Raw genomic sequence first — 22,059 nt, forward strand, 5'->3', positions numbered from 1 at the left:
TATTTTAAGGAAGCCCACAGCTGAATTTTTTGGGCTGCTGCTGGTGGATCACTGAGATCTACCTTTCTCCGAACAGTCAGTGAGGTTGATGATGAGTAATAAATAAGGACCTTGGGAGATGACATTGAGGGGAAATCTCACAGCTGCAGAAGGTATATGAGATTTTCCCTTCCTCCCTCTCAGACCCTCAACAAGGGGAAACTGCCTCCTGTCCTCCGCCAGCCAGAGGTGGTTTTTACTGTAAGTCCAACAAACAATACCCACTCCTTCACAGAGATGGGCACAATTTTGCTACTGCACAGGATGGGATTTTAGAGCTTCAGTATCTGCCTCCTGCTGTAAAATACCAGACACATACCTCCAGGATATGCCTATACCAGGTCCCTGGCATGTCTGGGGAGGGAAGATCCCAGTGCACATTGTCCACCAACTTTTCTGGCAGATGCCAAATGCAGCACTGATGATGCCCTGAGAGCATGTCCCTCAAAGTGCATGCCCAAGTCCAGTTTCCAGTGTGCTGGAGAGTTACTGCTGTGGAGGTCCCTAGAGCTGCTTCATGGCCACTGTTTTGGCTTTGGTCCATCTACTCCTGAGTAGGAGTGGATGGACAGATTATGCTAAGGAGCATTCCTTCATGGATGCACCAGAGTAGTAGTGTAGATTTAGTGACTCAAGAATTGGGAGGAGTTATTTGCATACATGTCTTTTCCTTTACAGGGCTCAACAATTCATTCTTGAGGATTAGCTCTAAATCTTTTGGGGGGTTAGGGGAGATGCTGGGCAGTTAGTTGTCTTCTATGCCAGGCCAACCTTTGCCTGCTGCCAATGAGGAGGCCAGCACCTGGATTTGTGCAACCTTCAAGGCCACTGTCATGTTACGCAGTGGCAAATTTTGAGTAAACGGTTTCAAGTCCCAAACCCAAGCGTCATGCTGGCTCTTGTTCTGCTTCTGTCAGCCAAGAAGACACATTATTCACACCCCTCCTACATACTGAAAGAGGTAACATTAGCACATGCTGCATCTGTAGTTCTCATCCTTGCCTAGCAGCAGATATCGGAGGCAGATACCTAGGGAGTGCTGGTTGCTGCCTCTCACTTCCCGTGTTGACCCGTGCAGTTGCTCTGAACACCAATGTCATTAACTCTAGTGTATTGTAATGTGGCACACCCTGGAGTCTGAAAAAGACTGCTTGAAAAGCAGATTTTGGCATATTAAATCAGCTGAGAAGTTATTGTTAGGATCATGGCTTTTTTATCCTTAGCTCACTCTCATCAGCCATGCATGCCCCATCTCATTCAAATGTATAAACCTCATTTGAACATGAATTTACATTAATATGGTAACACAACAGTTAACTGCAAATACTTAGCACCTTCCTCTAAAAGAAAAGCATGATCTGATATTCAGGCATCCAAAGTGTTGCTTTGCTGGTTAAGGAAACAGAAGGTATTAGGGGATCCCTATGTGAGCAGCAGTGTGTCTGAAGCCTATAATTTTAAACATTTTTTTTTTAAATCAGGCTAATTGAACTGAAGCTTGAAATGAAATACTGATGTGACCACAACTCAATCTGGGAAACAGGATTGCATAAATAATATTTACAGGACTAAAAGAAAAAAAACTTAGCAGAAAATGATCTTTAGTGAGCAAATATGCATGGGGGAGGGGTGAAGGACATAGTGCTGAATTAATAGATCTATTCCATCTCTACTTTCTGTAAGTCAATATAGTTAGTCAAGTAAATATATGGAGAAAGCAATACCATGTGTTCAAAACCAGATAATGGTACTTAAAAAAATACAGACAGACAATTTGGCCATGTGAGGGGTAGGGGAGCAAGGGAGCTAAGAAGCGAGATGTCTGCCATTTGTCATGCTGCTCAAGTGATTGTGCAAGTTGCATGCATTTTCCCTGACCTCCTGCTAAGACACCCTAGTTAGAGAAACAAATTGCCCCTGAAGGCCAGAAAGAGAAGTCTTTCAGAGGTCTTTATCAGAACTAGTTGCTTGTCAATACCAGACTTGATTGGAGGAAAGACTCCAGATTGCAGATCTTCGATTGCTGATGGAAAGCTTTTAACTGCTTCCTGCTGGTCTGTCACTTTGTACTAACCCCAAATAGCCCAGTTATATTGAAGCCATGTTTCCAATTCCCAGCCCACTCTTCCCCAGTTAATACTGGAAACATTTGCACATGGTAGGAATCAAAGTGGCTAAACATTAAATCTTAAAGCCAAGAAAGATTTCAAGGCTTTTACCTAGTAATCACAACGGTAATTTTTTTTTAACATGGCACAATAATCGGCTGCAAAGCCCCTGCTTTTGAATATAGTGCTATATGCAGTATGTGTACTATACTCATTAACAGGATCTTTGAATAAATGCTGTAGCCAGGCAATTCAGCATGAGTCAATCTGTTAGCTAGTTTCTCACAACTGCCTGGAAGAAACTGATGGGCTAGCACTGAATGCAGCTGCTAGTGTATGCCAGTCCATATGGCTGTTCAATAAGGATAAGTGTTAGCAATCTGGTTAATGCCACACTTCAAACCAGGACATAATCACCATCTTCTTAGGATGGTAATCTGGTGAAGAAGTCTCTAGTCCTAACTGGTAGGAGGTTTTTGGCTCTTTGACTCAAGTGATTCCTGTTTACCTGAGTGCAAGAATAAAAGAAATAAAAGCAAGCACTTCTCTTGTTCAGAAATCCTCAAGTCTGCTACTCATTAGTTCTGAGCCCAAAAAGTTATCACTGCTCCCAGTTAGGGTCACACTCACAACTTCTCCAGGCTTTTCCCCTCACCACTCATCTCCAAAGGATTTTCTAGCTCTTGTGTTCAAAACCAGAGAAATACCTCAGCTACCCAGCTTAGCTTTGACTTGCTATAGGTCCTCATCCTTAAGGGTTAACTTCTACTTTATTTCATAAAGAGTTTGACTGCACTTTGGTTGACTCTGAGAGTGCCTGTTCGGCACTGCTGTTGGACTTGAGACTTCACTGATGGCTGCCTTGACACTTATTAACACCATTAGGAATATATTGCTTTTCAAATTATGTTTTAGATAGCATCTCATATAACCTTCTTATTCATGTTCATAGCTATATATAACTCCATTCCCCCCCCCCACACTTATCTAACAAGTTAAGCTGGGTGCTGTTTCTCATCCTCCCTGTCCCAGCAGTAATCCCAGCCGTGCGTGCTCTTTTTGTGTGCACCTACCTCTGTCGTCTTCCAGCTTCCCTCTTCTTATGGATGAAATCACCTCCTTGAGCTCATCCCTCTAAGGTCCTATGACATTATTCTTTAAATGCCTCTTAAAAGACCCCCCTACCACCATCAAAAGGCTACTTGTAAAAAAAATCAAGGTGACATATATACACTGTCTAGTGTTGTTCCCATTTCCCCCAAACCTCACCCATCTGCCTTTAGCCCTTGCCTGGCCTCAAAACATACCTGTGGTCAATTCCATGAATTGGCTGAGTGCTCCTTGGCACAAGCACAGTGTCCCATAGAATAGTGCAAAGTGCTCACTGTACTCTGGACAGTCCTATACATAAGTAAGAAACATTGATACCCTTTTGGGAGGGGTGTGCAGAGTTGAACAAATCACTGGGCTAAGGTCTCAGAGACTTGGGTTTGATTCCTAGCTCTGCAGAGTGAACTTGGGTGGGTTCCATTGCCTCTCTGTGCTTTGGTTTTGCCATGTGCAAAACAAGGATAACAATACTGCCCCATTGATGTCTACGTGTCAGAAGTGCACTAGAATAGTCAGATGTTGATATGATTCTGATAAATCCTGCTTATGAAGACCTGGCCTGTCAATCAAAGATTTTCAATACCATTAAATGTCACAGAACTGAGAAAAGTAGTGTTACTAAAAATCTGGGCAAAGTGGCCTCAGAGATAAATCCTTTCTAAACCCCTCATAATCCTCAACTGCTTTCATTTTGACATCGCTTTCAATAATAAAAAAATCACCTACCAAGAATAAGTATAAAATGCAAAGTATCACCTATGCAAACATATTACTGACTTTTAAAACAAGCCTATTTAAATAATGTGAAAATATATTTTTAAAATGGAATCTCTTCAGGTTGGTTTAAAGCTAAATTAATGCAAATATTACATTTTTATCCTGCGTTACTCCCTTGAGAGGATTCACTGGGGAAGCAATTTGTTTCTTTTTAACTAAGACAGGAAGCTTTGAAGTCAGTGAGTTGTCTATATCTGCAAGTAGCCCACTTAATCTTGAGGGGGTGGGGGAGGGGAGGGAAAGTGTCATATCTAAGCTGGTGTAAATTTTTACCTGCTTGTAGATCTTTGCATTATTTACAGATGTGGCTAAACAAGGTTTCCAGTGAGCTGCCAAACCCTTGTACAACAAAAATGCACATATGAATGGCACAGATGGGGATCTACTCCTGATTTTTATTGCAACTATTTTAGGATGACCCCAGTATTCATGGATGGCCTTACAAAGCAGCAATAAAGGCTTATTAACTACACTGTCACATTCTGCATATGCCACAAGCTGCAGTAGTGTTGAGTGAGGATGTTCTAAGGCTGGCAGGTTGACACACAGTTGCTGGGATAGCTACTATGTTGCTAAAATATAGTTCCTTTGACATCTTTAGCGTTAATCTATGCAGTTGATTCCTGTTAATAATAACAAGCCAGTGCCTGGTGTTGTGTTGCTCCCAAGTGGCTGTTGCTTTTATAGAGTGTCATCTGAATACGTGAGCTGGAAAAATATTCCCAAGGGAAATCTCATTGTTAAGAGGTTATTGCTCTTCCTAGATGTGGCTGCAAACAAACCTAAATTGTATTACATAGTTTTTCTGAAGACATTTCTTCCCAACCCTGATGTATGGAAAGTTCTGTCTACGCTTCTTGGAGCATCATGTCCACTAAGTCTGCAACCATGTAATTTATAGCAGAAGCCACCTTTGCCACAGAAATATGTTATTGAAACTTTCTGTTTTATCACAGGCTAGACTCTCAGCTTGTGTCAATCAGTAGAGCTGCGCTGATGTAGTAGTAACTGGCAGGCATGATTCTCTTCAGTTCCTGGCCTTAAGAGTCTAGGCTGGAGGCTTGCAAAGAAAAAACTTTGAAATGTCTGGAGAAGCATTGTAATGAAGTTAGTGTCTGTCTGAAGATAGCTTGAAACAATGGGCCTAAGGGAGGAGTAAATTATGTGTTATTTCAGTTGGGGGCTCACTTGAGTGATGCAAAATTCAATGTTTGCCAGTTGCGACTGGTTGCTGTAAAATCCAGTTAACAATCCGCAAAAATCCAAACTGCCTCCACATCCCTCTTCTGCAGGTTCCATAAGCCTTCTTATAATCAGCTGCAGAAGCATTATATCTTTCCTTTGATAACTTCTGCAAGATACCTATGCAATTCTGATGCAAAATTTTACAGAAGGTGGAAAACAAAAATGTTGGAGCCAGTGAAAAATAAATGTAGTAGTCAATCAAATGACAGAGGGGTTGCTATAGTGAATAATTCATGTTTATATCTGAAATAACAGAAGATATTTTATTTGGCCCCTGTTACCATGGTACCCACGCACCTTACATCTCACAATACCTCTAAGAGATAGTGAAATATTATCCCCATTTTGCAGATGAGGAAATGAGATTAGGCAAGAATGCTGCAGGGCTGGGAATTGATCCCACATTTTTGAGTGGTAGCTGAACCCCCAGCCCTTGGAATAGCCTTTTTCTTAAGGGAACACTAGAATTTTTGTTTGATATGAAACTGTTATATGATCTGCCATCTGCTGTAATGGATGGTCACAGAAAGCAGTCTCTCTTCACATCAAGTTCAAGGTTAAGCTCTCTGTGGCATATGTGTGGTTTTCTCCCAGTTCTCTCAGGTAGAAGCCCTGTGCTAAGAGTTTGGAGTTGCTATTTCAAAAGGTGTCATACTAGTTTTACATCAGAATGATGAGCAGAAGGGCTGTCGCTGAGTTCATGGCTTGTTCAAATGTACTGTAATGGCAATTTATGTCAATGATTTACAACGTATATTCTAGCTTACAACAAATAGGATTGGTACTTGTTTTAAGGACCAGTCTGTGCTGGTTGCCAACAAAAGATTTTTTATTTTTTTTACTGACAATCTGAACACTTTTTACTGACAAACTTTTTTTACTAACATATGTCTTACACAATGTAAATATACTCCTTCTACTAGGCCCTGGATGGTAATAACAAGGGCCAGGTTCAAAATTTGGGGGGGTTAACACCATCTTTCTTAATCTGGCTTGAGTCACACCTAAGAAATTGGGAAAATAAATTTTACCTGGGTGTTGTAAAGCAAAAAAAATTCTGCAATCACAAGCAACATTCCATTAAAACAGGGTTAATTACTAGGGGAAAAGGGATGAATGTACAACCTTAGAGAAAGCTATGTCCATTAAACATGAAGTGAATCCCAAACAGTTAGATGGTTCAGTCACTAGCAGGCCAACCCAGGGGAGTTACTACCAAACTCAATTGTTATTTGCCCAGGGCTGCCATCTGTAGGCTTTACCTTCTACAGTAACTAAAAGTAACCCCCAAGCACTAAGACCTAGGCTCACAAACAGTAAAGCAAGCACTAGTAGCTCCCAAACCTCTGAATTTGTATACTACTGAGGGCATGCAAAGAAGAGGCGCAATCCCCTTCCCAACTGTGTTTATTAAAGTAATTAACTTTGACCTGTCCCTGTCTTTGACTGACTACTTAAAACTTGGTAACATCAGAGGAACAGGGCTGTCTTTGCCCTGTTACACATAGCAGAACATAATCATAGCTGAATCTATGTAATGTAAGCAGGGTTACATCCAGGAAATTCAAAGTACAAAAAATGCACACAACTAAGAAATACAAAAAACTAGAACTCTTGGTTATTTTAACTTAGAACTATTTTTAACCATCCCCAGAATCCTTCTATTTGAAACATCAACACTGTCAACCACCACAGTACTAATTAGCAGTACAAAACAACCCCCTTTGAGTCATGCAGCGACATCCTAGCTGCACCGTTCCCCTCTCTGTCCTACCTGGTGCATCAGACAGCCATGTGCTGTGCAGCCTCATCTACCTTTGAAGCAAGTAGCCATTATAGGCAGCACAGACAGATGGTTGGGTGGGAGGGAAAGAACGCTGAAGGCTCTAGTGGGATACAAAGTCTTGACAGAGCACCCTGAAGGCTGCTGTGCTCCTGCTCAGGGGTGGGCAAAATATGGCCCATGGGCCAGATCTGGACTGCCAAAGGATTCTATTTGGTCCATGGCAAGACCCTCAGCTGTGCCCAATCCAAGTGCAGGGGGCAGTCCAGGCCATGGCGTGTGTGGCTAATCCCACTACCTCTGGGAATAGAGGTGTCACCTGGTATAGTGAACAGCCCTTTCCCCTACCTCATGCACAATTCTTGGGCACACCAGAAGCTGTAGTCCATGGGTCTGGGTGGTGCACCAGCAGGGCTGGAGTGACACAGCAGTGAGACTCAGCTTCCTGGCATTCCCTGCACTGGTAGCTCACTCTTCCCCTCGTACTCCAGCTGCCATGGCCAGTGTCCCTACTACCAGACCCAGCCTCACTGCCTAGACACCCTGGCTTCTCCATCCTGCACCCACTGTCAGGTATGCCAGATGGAGCAAGTGGGCAGGTGAGTGGGGTCTCCATGGAGACCATCCTGGGACCCCCATGGGTGCTCATCTGGGAAGATGGGATGGGGCTGTGTGCAGGTGGTAAGCAGCATCCAGGAGTGGGATGTGCAGTGAGGGGTGGTGGGATCACAGGGTGGTGATAGCACAGGGCTGGGGCCCAGGGAAGAGCCATGATCCACTCCCCACACATCCCTGTGATGGGCACCACTTCTGCAGACACCACCCTATGATCCTGGCCCCAGCTCCAACCCTAGCCCTGCCAACCTGGCCCCATCCCATCCACCCACCCAAGCATCCTCTGTCCATGTGAGTCCCAGACCAGTCTCCACTGATCCTAGATAGGATCAATTGGCATTTCCTTCCCCTTACCCCCACTGCTCTGGGTGGTGTAAACAGCCATGATGGGGGGCCAAAGCCAAGTCAGTACCCTCTCTCCCCAGCCTTCAACAGCTCACTAAAACTCTCCAGCCCAAATAATTGCCCACCCCTCAGATGACCTCATTCCAATGACAGATTTTCAGTTAGGCTCATGATTTCTTACTTTTTTTATGGACAGCTGAATATTTTTGTCTTACCAGCTTTATGGATAAGCATTTTTAGCTCTTGTTTTTATGAACTGTCTGTAAATTTAAGGACAGCTGGCAACCATGCCTGCATGGGTAATGTACTAGTTAAATTCCATAGTTCTTTAGCACCAACATGTGTGATGGTGAAGTCAGTGGGAGCTGGAGAGGTATGTGACAGGTAAGCAACATAAAGTAAAATATGTGTAAGTAAGGAAAGGAAATCTAAAAAAGAATTAATCTATTTATTAGCAAGACATAGCAGTCAGGAGCTAGCTTCAACTTTAGGGCTGAAGTTGCTTGTTTCTGCCAAATGTAAAGGGTTGTTTCTTAGAAAGGAATGCTGAGAAATTATCCCATGAAAGGGGAGCTCTCCAATAGGGAGAGTAATTTGAATCTAATGGGTTATCAAGGAAGAGGTTTTTAGTGATGTTGTTATTTCTGTAAATAATGCTACACAGGAGTCAGAGATAGCTGTGGTAACTCACTATAAGGAGAGTCTGAAGAGCAGAAAATGCAGGTACTGAAATTAATGTAATGAATTGCTTACTGTAAAAACACATGAAAATGCGTGGGAATTTTCACACACTCTGACTTTCTAATATCAGCATCAGAAAAGTAAATTACATTTACCAAAAATCTATTTTTTTAAAAAGATGGAAACTGATAGAAGGAGGCACTTTGCTGACACTAATATTTTCCCCACTTCTAAAGTCACTGCTACTGTGTAAGATTCATAGTCTATCTAAGCATCTGACATAACAAAGCATGATGAGTTTACACTTGCTTCTTCTGTAGGATGCAGCTTTCAGTATCACTGCAAAAGATAGATGAACTCATGACCATTTAGCAAGTGCAAGTGAATTTCTTTACCAGTTTGTAGAATTAGCCAAGGGGAAAGGGGACAAAATTCAAATATCACACTTCATATGTATACAGCATAGGGTGGCCATCATAGAGGACAGCCCAGCTGTCTTCTGTCCTCTGTTGATATGAAACCGGATACCTTTATGTCCTCTATTTTTCTCTTGAAGAGAAAAATCACTAAAAAAGTGAACCTGGCATCAGGTTCTGTATCAATAGAGGAGAAAGGGCAGAGTAGCAGAAAACTGGAATGTCCTCTATGATGGCCACCCTAACACAGCATGAAAGCAAATAAGGACAAATTTGTATTCAAGTTAATTGCAGTGGATGGATACAGAGGAAAATTACCTGCAAACAACCCCAGAGTGGAAAGCAGCAAAATATATTCTAGATAATCAATTATACAAATACAGAGAATAATATAAGCCTAAACATAATTTGTAGGGCAACTATATGGCTCAGGACATGAAACCAGGATATGATTCCTTTGATCAATGGAGCCAATGTTTTTGCTAGGCATGCCACAAATTACCTCCACGCCCTGCCCAAGTGTTACTCCAGTCATTTTCCCTTGTTCTGTCTACTGCTTAGTTTTCTGCTTCTTACCCTGTGACACCTGCCTGAGCTGGTGCTCTGCTTTCTGCTTCCTGACTTATCTACCACTTTGACCCCTCCACAGTCTGTTGTGTGCCACACACAGAAGCAGCTCAATCTGTTTGTGGCACCTGTGCTACAGGCTGGCCACTCCAAAATATAACCAAAAGCATTAGAGCCAAATGCTGATCCATGTAGTATGACTTATTCTACTCCCCACTGGATATGTCTACACAAGACCCTTTACTGTGCAGTAGACTAATCTACTGTGCAGTAAAGCAATACTATTTAACCATATGCTAGGCTACTGCACAGTAAAATAGGCTAATGTGCAGTTATCTACTACCTGAAAATGCAGGTAGTAGATTAATTGTGCATTACCTACTGCACAGTAGTGCACATGTAGTTACTGGCCAAGAGCAATTTGCTCTCAGCCAGCCAGGAGCAGGGGGCCCACTGCTGCCTGGCTAAGCCCCATGTGGGAGGAACTGTCCTGGCTGCAGGGGCAGCTGTCTCCCTACCATGTGGGAATCAGGACTGCATGGCAGGGAAAGCTGTCCCAGCAGCCAGAACTGCTGCATTCCAGTCAGGTGGGGATTAGGACCCTTATGATCCCTTCATGACTGCCAGGCAGCATTCGCACCTGGTGGAAATGCTTCTCCCAGCAGGGATACCTCTCCTGGCCATGTGGGAATTGGGTCCAGAGCTGGGACACAGCAGTCCCAGCTGCCGGGATAGCTGTCCCTCTCCGTGTAAGGATTTGTACAAGCCCCCTGCCCCTTGCCAGCCCAGGCCTGGCACCCAGAGGAGCCTGGAGCTCCTCCTGACTGCTGCAATGGGGCAGAACAGGACAGAGGGGCAGGAACTTCCCTCATTTCACCTGCTCCAGTTGGGAGCAAATTTGATTCCAGGCTGGGGCACATGTAGACCCTTTCCCTGGGAGCAATTTACTTCTCCTTTTTTAATACACAGAAACCTTACTGGGCATTAATAGCATGTGGAGATGGGCCCATTAGTATTGAAACCATGTGAAAGCTTTGCTGTTGTAATGTGTTGTATTCTTTCTTGCAGTCTTAATGTAGACGTCTATGGTGGACTGGATACAGAGGAGTTTCTTCAAAAACTGAGGATATGGACAGCTGAACACAAACCCTCATGTAATTTACATTGGTTTTATATAGCAATGTAAATGACATTGCAATCAGGAATGAACAGGTGTGTAGCTATCCAGGAAAAGTGCACATAGTAGGCAGCTATTACTGCATTTTGCAGCTGAGAGGTAAGGAGATAGATAATAGCCTGTTTGCCTTCAGAAACCCAGGTTCCATGAGGAGTAAACCTAAACCAGTGTACTTTACACTAGTAGGGTACAGCTATACATGTGCTTTACTGTGCAGTAGATTAATCTGCTGCACAATAAAGCATGACTATCTACACATACACAGCAATTAGGCTAGTGTAGACTAATTTACTGCACTGTTGGATAGTCCCATCAGGCACAAATATTATCCAACAGTGGAGAAAATTACTGTGCTTAGATGCACATGTAGACGGTGATATCCAGCTTAGTTTTTTCCAGCTCAAAATACACCAGAGTTTAGTCACTTACATTAATTGCACATGAAGATGCACCCATAGAGTTTTCCTTTGATTCTTTCAGGAGTAATTCTCTACTGGATTGGGCAAAGTTATCTCGGCTTCCAATTTTGGTGCCATCTGTCTGCCACTTTTATATAAATGTAATGTGATTATACCAGAGTAAATGTGTTGCCTGTCCATATTTGTGGGCTGGGTGGAGGAAGTGATCTCAACAGTGCAATAGCTAGATAAATTACCTTGTTATTGCAACCATCAAGTCAGCACCTTTTACAAGCAAGGAGTTTACACAAGTATTAGATTTAATAGTGACATCTTAATTAATTCAACAGAAGTAAATTCAATTGCAGAGCAAGAAAATGATCATGAGAGCAGGAAGGTTCTGGTGGGCCATGTTTGGACCTAAATCATTAATATGGGGAGTGGAAACTTTCAATCCTGTTAGAAAGCAATAAATATAAGGAGAGTATGAAAAGCTGCTAGGAGCTGGTCAGACCTTATTTAATATGTATCAGAATGGATTCTTATTTAAACTTATTAAGTTTATTAAGCTTATCCATACAGCTCTTCCACCTACCCCCACTCTCTTGTGTCTTCCAATTGACAGTCTATCAGTTTCTTACACATTTCATAACTCTGATGTACGTGAGCAGAGTGATCTAAATACCTCTGTAGTTCCAGAAGCCTGACTGTGTTTTCGCACTGCTCCTAACTCCAATAAATCAAAGCTCTCAGATCTGTGGACTGCATCTCCAATAAAAGTCCTTTGGTAGGGAACGGTTGCTGTTTATGCATTTTTTACAGCCATGAATCTCCTGGATGGCATTCCTGCTGACTGGAATGCCTTGCAGCAGTTATATAATTGCAAGTAAAAATTTCACTGGCTTGCCAAATTACTGAACCAGAAGGGTTTGCTTACTAAAGAACCAGAGGGTAGAATTTGGAAGGAAGAAATCAAGGCAAGAGGCCGTATAGTGTTGGACTGAGATCAGCATTTTGATTATCTTAAGAATTTGTCACGGAAAAGAATTAAGGTTATGTTGAGTGCTGGGCAAATAAATAAGAACATATATTTTACTCAATGAATTTCACTGTTTTCACTGATTAGGAATTTCCTACTAACAAATCAAGGCTTTACCGGAGGACATTCACTGGACAGTCTCTGCAAATAGTTTGTGAGTTGGGGCTTTAGAATGAGCAATTCATTACAAGTTTTTGCTATTCCATTAAAAACTTGCAGCAAACAAGAGTAACAACTTCCAAAAAAAGTAATAATGCAAAAACTGTAAATGTACAAGTCTTGCTATCCCCTGGAGACTTGGGAGAGAGTGTTGTTTTTTTTAACCCCTCTACTCTTTACAGTTCTGTTCAGAGCTGAGATACCCCAGTGATCTTAAAACTTGAGCAAGAAAGATGAAATTTGCCATGTTTTAAATGGACGTTTAAGTCATATGGTATGCTCTGGTTTTCTTACTGGATGAATGCAAATCATTAGGATCAAGTTTCTGATGGGCATATTCATCTTCACATGCTTTAGATTTCCTTTCTGCAAATCTTGAGCAGAAAACTAACTTAAGAAAATGAGATCTTATTGCTTTTATCTTCATCATACTACTTTCTCTCCATTATACCGTAGTAGATCCCTGCTATCCATATAGGGTTAGGTTGCGCAGCTCTTGAGAAGCTAAGATTTTGCAAACCAACCAAGGATCATACACAACTGCAGCAAATACCTGTGTGGGACCACTAAGGTGCTGCAGCTGATGGCTGAAGCTTTCATTTCAAATTGTACAGCTGTGTGGGACCACTGATGAGCATCTGCTGAGTGGTGAGGCCTTTGTGCCCTTTGAAGTAAAAGCTGCAGCAAACAGCTGTGCAGCTTGTCCTGCACTTAGCAAGCCACCCTGGAATGAATAATCAGGGTTTTGCTGTAATTGTTCTATTCACATGTTGCATCCTACCAGGGAGGTGTATACTCTTCAAACCAGAGACAGTATTAGCTTAACGGATGGCATAGGACCATGGAAAACTGATCTCATTCTACAAGACAAATAATAAAAAAAGCTAAAGTAACTCCAGCATGACCTTTCAGAGATGCTGGGAAAAGTTATTTACCTTATGGCTGACAGTGCTTTAATTATATTGTATCTTATAGCTGGCACAGAACATCCAGAAACCTAGTTAAAGTGAAAGGATGAGAAGTTTATATAAGCACCAGATACAGTGGAATTGTAACATGGGTGAGGACCTGATCCAGGACTCAGAAGATTTGGGTTCAAACTCTGCCTCTGCTACTGACTCTATTTGGCCTTGGACAAGTCACGTAGCTTCTTCTCTTTAAAATAGGGATGTCACAGCTCTCCAAGGTTTGCTTGGAGGATAATGTCCATGATTAATGTCTCTAAGGGACAAAGCACCATGCTTTCAAAGTAATTTAGTTCTTAATCCTAAATGAAGTCACAGGCACTTAGGTGACTGCATACATATGAAGATTTGGGTGAAAGTTACACTGGTGATAGGAGATCATCAAATGTTTTTATGGATACGAATGGTAGCAGGATGTAGGATGCAGTGATAAGATGCTATAAAGGAAGAGGAGAGGAGGAGGAAAAGGAGAGGCAAGGTTTAAAAAATTCTATGCTTTTACAAGTGAACTCATTGACTAATAAATGGTTTTACAGGGGAGTCTCAAACGCCTTTCAATTCTGTTTTAGATACTTGTCCATTACCATATATCGGAATGGCTGGAACCTGACTTCTCCTCTTTCACAGCCTCACTGAGGTCAGGATCAGGGCAGAAATTGCTCTGAAGTTTGTATTCAAACTCTGCAATGTAGGTTTAGTTGTTAATGAGATGACCTTGAGCCCCATGGTGGATTAGGTAGACAACAATGGCAGAAACCACATTACGTGATGAACTTCTTTTTTCCTTCCAGGTTACGTCACATTGCTTTTGCCAGGCTGAGCATTATCATGAGGGCACTTTCATATGAACGTGAGCACTTTGGCCCTGCTGACCTCTGTGAGTACTTCCACCCATCACAAATGCTCCCCCATGACTTTTGCAGCACTTGCTGTTATTAGCCAATTCCCATGCTTGTGACCTTTTGACCTTGCAGCATTTTAGTGGAAATAGCTAATAAAACAACAAAGCAAGAAAAAAAAGATGTAGACAGGCTGAGTCAGTGGGCCTAAGTTTGGGAGAGTTTGACAATGAGGAAATCAGGTAATTTGTGACAAAAAATGGTAATTAAGCAGCCCCTTTTTCTCTTGCTGTTGAAATGCACAGTTGCTTTTAATAACTCTTTAAACCTCAGCTCTTTCATACCTTCCTAATAACCATCATAATCATCACCTAGGATTCTCTGGGAGTGATTTGTGAATGTGCTTTGTATAGTAGGAAGAAAAGCAAAGCTACTTGACAGAACATCAAAGGCTCGAGCCACTGAAGTTTTATGCAGCCCTTGCTGAACCTTTCATGCTTGAAACAATGATGAAAAATGACTGTCAGCTATGAAACCAAATTACATCAATTCATTGCTTTTTCTATTTAGAAAGCATGACCCGACCCACCACACACAACTTCTTCCCCAACCACAAGCATTCCATCAGGATGAAGACAAAAAGGGAACTTGATCAGTGCTGTACAAGATGGGGCTATTGTATTTCATGATTATTCACATAAGTGTCTGTGGGGGGAGATGGGTAACAAATAAAATCAGGCAGGTCAATGACCAATAACTATGTTCTGATTATTTTTATATAACACATGTATCTAATAAAGTCTCTGTTCTTCAGGCTATCCAGGGGGAATTCTCAGCATGGAAGAGTTGAAATGGAAGCTAAATGTTACTCTAGGCTTTACCTCCACAGACATGCAGCTGCAGGTAATTTTTCTGGCTATAAATAAAGTGATCCTTAAAGGCGGCTGCTGAGAAACAGAAGTTTAGGGGTGATTTGGCTCATCGTCTCCACTGTAATCTATTCTTGATGAGCATCCTGTTTAACTACTCCTGCACCTGCTTATTTTCCAATGCATAAGCCTCCTCGATGTAGCAAAGTAAATAGCTGCCGGATCCTAGAAGCAGGAAAGAAATGAAGTGAAGGTCTCAGTTATCAAAGCTGAGTACAGATGGTGATTTCCCCCTCAGCTAGGGTTACCATATTTCCAGTTTCAAAAAAAAGGACATCTGTGGGGGGCACATGATTGTGGGGGGGGTAGTGATATGCTCATGCCCTGCTCCTCACTCCCAAGCCGCAGCCCCCTGGCCCAGCCCTGCTGCTGCCCCTCACTCCTGACACAATATACCTTGCCCCGCAGACCATGCTGGTGCCCTCACTCCCAACCTGTGGCTTCCCTGTCTGCTGATACCCCTCAGTCCTGACCCAGAGTCCCCTGCCCCCCAACCCTGCTGTCCACATAGCTCTCACACACACATGCATACTCTCTCTCTCTTTTACCTGCCTGCAGCTGCTGGGGCCATGCGCAAAACATGTGATGCTCCACCTTCAAATCACCTTCCCCCTGTGCCCCAGCCCCAAGCAGCTCCTTGCTCGGTCCAGCCAGACACGCTGACAAAAAGCAGTGGTAGAGCAAAACCATGGACATTTGCTTGCATTTCAAAAACCTGCCCAGACAGAGGATCATAAAAGAGGACATGTCTGGAAAAACCCGGACATATGGTAACCCTACCTTCAGCTTCAGACAGGGCACAATTAGAGTGCAAATTGCAATCCATTCCCATCCTGGGTGTAATGTTTTGTGTGCACGATGTAGATTCACATTTGTGGAAATTCAGTCCTGGGAGAGCAGAGCCATACATGGAAAGTGTGGTTGAATATGGGGCATCACAACAGGTTCAATTTTGATTTACTTAATCTTTAATAATGACCTTATCTGAATCTCTTTGGGACAAACGCTACTTACTGTGGCACAGTTGCCAGTTTCCATTCAAATGGATGGATCCATTTCCATCTCCCCGGGTCAGAACGACTGGGGCAGTGGGGGATTTTATTTGTGTATTTATATACTTATTTATTTGTGCTTTTCTCTGTAGTGTGGGGCACTATCTCCTTCCTAGGATGATCTAGGCACATTTTCTGTATCAGATTTCTTGCCATTGCAGGGGTCAATGGCATTGATGGTGCCCTTTTCTCTCTTATTTCCTTTCACTGGCACACTGTAGGTTTTTGAGACTTAGGGCTTTTGTTTGTTTTAGAGCACTAGGGAGACGCTTTGTGAATGTGGTGTGCAGGAGGGGCTGGAGTGCATGTTGCAGAATGGGGCTTGTCACTTTGCCAAAACTCGGTGATGATTTAATCCATAGGTTTAGAGAAGTCATGTTGCAATATAGTGATTATAATGTGAACACAACATTATAACATACATAAAACATGGGCTCACACAAGCATATGGGAGCCTTCTTGAGAGTTTGTTAATTCTGATAAGGCACTATTCAATGATTAGTCACACAGGCCATAATATACGTGGATATTCTTCTCCTCTCACCCTCCTATTCTTCCTCTTTCCTCTTTTCCTCCCCTCCGTTCTCTCTACTGCCTTTCTCCAGTGAAGAAAATGGAGGAAGAAAATAAAGAAAAAAAAATTCAGCCTAGGACAAAAAGGTTATAAAGCTAAATGGTACCATTCAGATGTGATTCATTTATAATTACTCTGCACAGTAATAGGTTTTGCATGTTGATAAGATGTTGTCACCTTCTCTGCTCACAATGTTTCTGTGTTTTTCCATAGTTTCCCTGAAGAATGGAATAACAATAGTTATTGCTATCCTGAGTATCTAAATGCTTTATTAATTAAGCTTCATATCGCCTCTTAGTTTGAGTAGTTAGCCAATATTCAAGGCTCTGCAGGCTTGTTTCTGGCAGGGCGAGAAAGGAATGGGTTGAGTCAGGTATATTTTGGGTATAATCCTGTTTATTTTTAAAGAAAGCACACAAAGTCCTGTTTCCTGTTAAGTTAACTGGAAAACAAGACTAGCCCAAGAAAACCTGCTTCATTTCTGGGTCATGCTCATACCTGCTTTGTCTGGCTTTCTCTGCCTGTTGCAACCCAACACACTAGTCAAGTGTTTGCAACTAGCGTGATCCCTGTTAATCTATCTGCATAAACTCTTCTTAGGACTTGGGTGATATCTTCCATTGTCTACTGCTCTTTTCATGCATAAAGGGTCTTAACTATGGTCTTATTCTTATGCTGATTTCACCATAACACCTCATAACATCTCGAGGATACAGATAAGTGTTACTACCCTCATTTTGCTATGAAGGAGCAGATCAAGTGACTTGAAATAAAGGCTGAGCCAGGAGAGCCATTGCTCCATACTCTAAATCTCCCCTACTTTGTACATGAACATTTCACCCCTTGTGAATATCTATATCAACTATAATAACACAATTATAAAAACAGGACTGACTCCAAGCATTGATTACTGAATAGGAAAGTCCTCACTCTCAGAGCCCTGACTGACAAGGAGAGAAAGACAGGAGGTGAAACTTAGCTGGCATGGGGTAGGGCAATACTTTCTAGATAAGCAGGAGCCAACATCAGATTACTGCCCACATGCAACAAGGTGTAGGAAGGAAGGAGGAGCCAGATGAAAGATGGTTCTTTCTATGGACTGCTCCTGGTATGGTACAGCCATGTGGCACTCCACACATGGAGCATCTGGAAAAATGGAGCCTTTAAATTATGAGCTATTCAGCAAGGGACGTTTTCTTGCAAAACACAGCATACAATGGTGGTGCCATTCAAGTAATCTATACTAACAAGGTTTTAAAGAGCCAAACGTTCTTGGTTTTGTTAAGAGAAGACAGGATCAAAATGTACAAATATCAGACAGAGGTGATGAAAAAAGCTCAAAGATGAATTAGTATGGTTAGTGTGATACAACGCAATACGGAGGATAATGGGATGAAAATAAAAAAAGGAGAAACATACACGGAATATTTTTTTAAAGTACTTCCTTGCAGAATGTGTCAAGCAATGGAAAAGCTTCCTGCAAGATGAAAGACCCCAACACTTAGGCTATTTGAAATAGAAGGGACACAAAATAATAGCAAAGGTGTGCCATGACCTTGCAAAGTGGAGTGGTCTGTCACTGTATGAAGGCCCTTGTGCTTTGGAACTAGACTGCCATTGGGAAGAATGGGGAGGCTTGAATCATGTCTCTGAGATATGAAAGCCAGTTTGCTCCTGTTGCTGCTGCTTCTGTGGGAGTATTGCTTCTGGGAGGAGCTATGTTACATCATAGAAAGAATGCCGATCAAAGGATAAAGCAACATGCCAAAAATAGAAGCTGGCAGCTGGTATTGTTTTACTTATACATCTGTATTATAGGATTTCATATGATTAAATGGTTCCACAAGGTAGCTGTAACTGCATTTTAAAAGGCCCCATAAACTTTCCAGCTGCTGGCTAGAGGATTGTGAAATAAAGCTGATGGTCACATGTATTTTGGAATGAATTTTGATCACTTTTGTTTTAATTTGTTTAGATTTACCAGACATAAGCTTGAAACAAAAAGCCCCAATGCAAACACCCGCAAACTTTGCTAAAGTTTCTCACTTTTTCTGAAGGACTCAACTTACCACTAGGTCTGAACCCCTAGGAAATATGGATTATTGGCAATTCAATCTCAAACACATCTAAAATCATCTGTAATTCACAAATGAGCTGATAACCCTGTCTGTCCATATGACTATGCTTTTTTTTTATCTCTATAACTGCATTAGGGAAGCACAAGAGCAATAGATAAGAGAGCTTTTTCATTTGAAATTCCTTTTCAGTGTAAATGGAACTTCTTTGGTAAGTTTATTTTAAGAAATGTATCTGATTACTCCTCTTCTTGCTGTAGCTTCTTTTTGAAGGTGTGTTTTACTGTTAGACACACTTGTTCACCACTTAAATTCAGTGCTTTGGACATGGACATTTCAAACACTGGATCTGCTAAGCTCAGCCTCCTCTAGAATTAGGTTTTATTTTTAAATATAACCCTGAGTATGGAAATGCAAAGGTGCATGGCCTAGGAAGCAGCAGAAGAGCGTCAACCCAGTGCATGAGGGTTGTGTAGATATTAGGGGTGTGCAAGGCACAAAGTATTCAATTTGGATTTGGCCCCATTTGGGGGACAGTGATTCAGTTAATTGATTCAGATCACTGTCCCAATTCGATTTGGCCAAATCTGAATCTGAAGATTCAATTCTGATTTGGAAAATCAGTGATTCAGCCGTAGACACATCTTTATATGTTTTTTCTACATACTTTGAGGTACCAGGCATGGCTCATAAATGCTGAGATGGGGGGGGGGGTCCACCACCAAGTGCACCAAGTCCCCCCCCCCCACAAGTGCATGGGGGATCCCCCCCCACACACATGCCCAGCTCAACAATCAGGCATGGGAGGACCCCAGGTGTACCCCAGACCGAGGAGGCACCCATTGCCAAGCTGGGGGGGATCCCCTGTGTGTTTTACAATGGGTGTGGAAGTGGACCGGAAGTACTTCTGGTCCACTTCCGGACCCACCACCGAGTGTGCGGGGGAGCCCCCTGCTTTCCCATGGGACACTCCATCTGCCCCACCATCTCAATCTTCACGAGCTGCATCTGGTACCTGAAGGTATGTACAAAAAACATATAAAGCTGTATCTATGGCCAAATTGTCACATCTCTCCAAATCGATTCGGAGGCTTCCAATTCAATTCAGAGAGATTAAAGGGTCTCCTGATTTAATTTGGATTCAGAGATTTGACTGCTGAATCAAGCCGAATCTCCTCTGAATCAAATCAGTGATCAAAGCTTCCACAGCCCTAGCAGATATCACCTTCTTAGAATACTGTAGTGTTCACTGCAGTTAGCAGTACTATAGGCGAACCTTCTTCTAGCCAAGCCCTACCTCTTTTTTGGTGGTGTGTGCTTCCAGCTCTAACTAACCGTGTTTACACATGAATATACAAACTAGGTAGGGAAGTCGGAGGCACAAGAAAAATGTTGGTTACAGTCTACCTCTCCTGTATCTTGTGTTTAATAATGGCCACTAATTCTCTCCTGTGAACCCATAGGTTATAATATTTGTCACAGTGCCAGCTTAGTGATCGATGCCTGAGCAGCACAATCACCAATTGCTGGGAACCCTGGTACAAAGTAGGCCCAATAAAAAAAAATCTTATTCAGAGAAAATGTAGTCATCTATTAAAAATGACCTTTTTAGTCTTTTTTGGAAAGAATATTTAATAGCTTCATTCAAAATCTCCCATCATTGTCAACAGAAAATGGGTAACCAAAAAATTGGTATTTTGGGGTCAAATGGATAATTTATGTGAAAATGTTAAAAAGAACACCTTTTTTTTTACCTTCCAAAATTTTCATGGAAAATGCTTATTGTTATCATACCTGACCTAGCAAAAATATTAAGACATTCTACCCCAGATACAAGACATACAGGCCAGAGTGCTTTCCATTGTTTGGACCTCATCCAATCAATATTATATTTCATCAGAATGCCTAAAGGGAATTTTCCCTCATTGGGTACTGCTTCCTTGCTAAACTCCTTAGGAATGCAAGTATTAGCAGACTGGGTCAGACCTACCATCTGGTCCTGTTTCCAACAGTGGTCAGTACCTTGGTGCTTCAAATGGAGATACAAGATATTCCACCATAGGCAGACATGGAATCTATTCCTGTGTAGATATTATCCTCAATAATGTAATTAAGACTGGGAGAGGGGAGGCAGATCACAACACCAGCTCAGTAATGTCACAATATCCTCAGTAATGTAACTAAAACTGGGGGGGGAGCATGGTGTACAGCAAAATAATTGCTGTTGTGCTGCTTGCCATAGTTGGTGCCATAGTGTATAGCCTGGCTCCAGCTGCTGCCCCATGCACTACCACCTCCCAGGGCACAGACCTGGCCAGTTATACTTCTGCTCATCTCCATCTCTAATTGGTCAGCATCAGCCTTTAAATCAGGGTTGAAAAATGCCTTCCAATGTTTTTTTCATTGTGTTAATTATTATAGCCCGGAGGACGGTTGACTATATAACAATCCAATCCTTCTTTGAATCTTGCTAATTTTTTGGCCTAAGTTGCATCCTATGACAATCAGGTCCATTTCAAGCTTCTATTTCCAGCACCAAAAACATTTTTTTTCTTAAAGACAACATTCCATTTAAAAAGGTCAAAATATTCTTGCTTGATCTTTCCAAATAAATTCAAACATTCAGGCAAAAACCATACCTGGGAAATTTCAGCCAGAAGGATGAAAGTTTTGAAAAGCTATAAATGGGAGGAGGGTGAGGGGCAAGGGGAAGGAGAAGGGAGAAGGCTTATAACAGAAATGTAACTGTTACATTGAAAAAATTATTAGTGATCAAATAGGAAGCCATCTTATTGGCAATCTGATTGTCTATATTTGCCAGCTCATGGGCAACAAAGCTGAACAAGTCACATGCTGCTGGCAACACCATATGTTGTTCTATTTGCCAACCTTAGTTTTAATTTTTTAATTGTCAGTAGCTGTGAGAAATATTGGAGGGTCCTGTTGGTAGTTTGCTGCCCACAAGCCATGGGTCAAGGATTATTGGTCTAAATTATCAGCTCTTTAGGGCAACATCTTTGCTTTCCTACCAGTTTGTGAAGTACCCAATATACCATTGCTTCTATACAAAGGAGTAAGAATAGTTAATGAAAGAATAGAAATGGAAGTATTAGCTTTTCCATGAGAAAGCATTAGGGACTTGATAATTACTGACACATCACCTGGA

Source organism: Crocodylus porosus, unplaced genomic scaffold, assembly GCF_001723895.1.
Source record: "Crocodylus porosus isolate Cpor-Errol unplaced genomic scaffold, CroPor_comp1, whole genome shotgun sequence".
NCBI lineage: Eukaryota > Metazoa > Chordata > Crocodylia > Crocodylidae > Crocodylus > Crocodylus porosus.